Source organism: Crocodylus porosus, unplaced genomic scaffold (genome assembly GCF_001723895.1).
Source record: "Crocodylus porosus isolate Cpor-Errol unplaced genomic scaffold, CroPor_comp1, whole genome shotgun sequence".
Classification (NCBI taxonomy): Eukaryota; Metazoa; Chordata; order Crocodylia; family Crocodylidae; genus Crocodylus; species Crocodylus porosus.
The window spans coordinates 17,001,474-17,002,323 of record NW_017728886.1 but is presented as its reverse complement, the minus strand read 5'-3'; positions in this window follow the sequence as shown (position 1 = coordinate 17,002,323).

Below are 850 nucleotides of genomic sequence, written 5' to 3'. Positions count from 1 at the left end.
ACCCCAGCCAGGTGCCTATCCAGTCTCCTCTTGAAGATTTCCAGGGAAGGTGAGAGCACCACCTCTGTGGGCAGCCTATTCCAGGCTCTGGCCACCCTTACCGTGAAGTAGTTCTTCCTAATATCTAGCCTAAACCTATCCTCCCTCAGCTTGTGGCCATTGTTCCTGGTGACTCCAAGGGGGGCCCTGGTGAACTTCTGGTTTACTTCTCTAAGGTGGGTGTGTATCTATTATCTGATTTTCATGGAAAAACAGAGAGGGCATATGATTTGCCTAAGGCCTTCCTGCTTATTACTAAACTGGGGTTAAAAGCAAGGCTTTAGTTTTTAGACCCATTATTCAGTGCTCTTAATTTCTGCTTTCTCCCAAAATGAGAAACTGAAGAAGAGAACTGTCAGAATTGTAATATGTTCTATACTTCTGTTAGTCTTCACTTCCTGGAAGGATACTGCAAGGTGAGAGAGACTTTGAAGAACAGGAAAATAAAATGATAACTTGTTAAATATGTATTTTAGCTGTAAAAATAAGAACCTGTTTTGAAATCCTCAGGGTCTGTTTTTTTAATGACCTAATTTAAGTTGCAACTGAGAATTGGGTTATTCAATAATTTTTTTAAAACACTACTGGGTGTTCCTGTCTAATTATAGCATGTTCCCCATTATAGCTGGTAATGAAGAAGAGGCCAATGTGGGACTCAGGTAGGGATTAGTGTTAAATTCTGTGAGTTAGTAGCAGTGTAATTACTATACTGCATTGGACCTGAGGTCCACCTTGTCTCTCATAGTAACAGTATCATATGCATCCAGGGAAGAGACAGGCAGATATGGATTAATGGCCTCCACATTAGGTC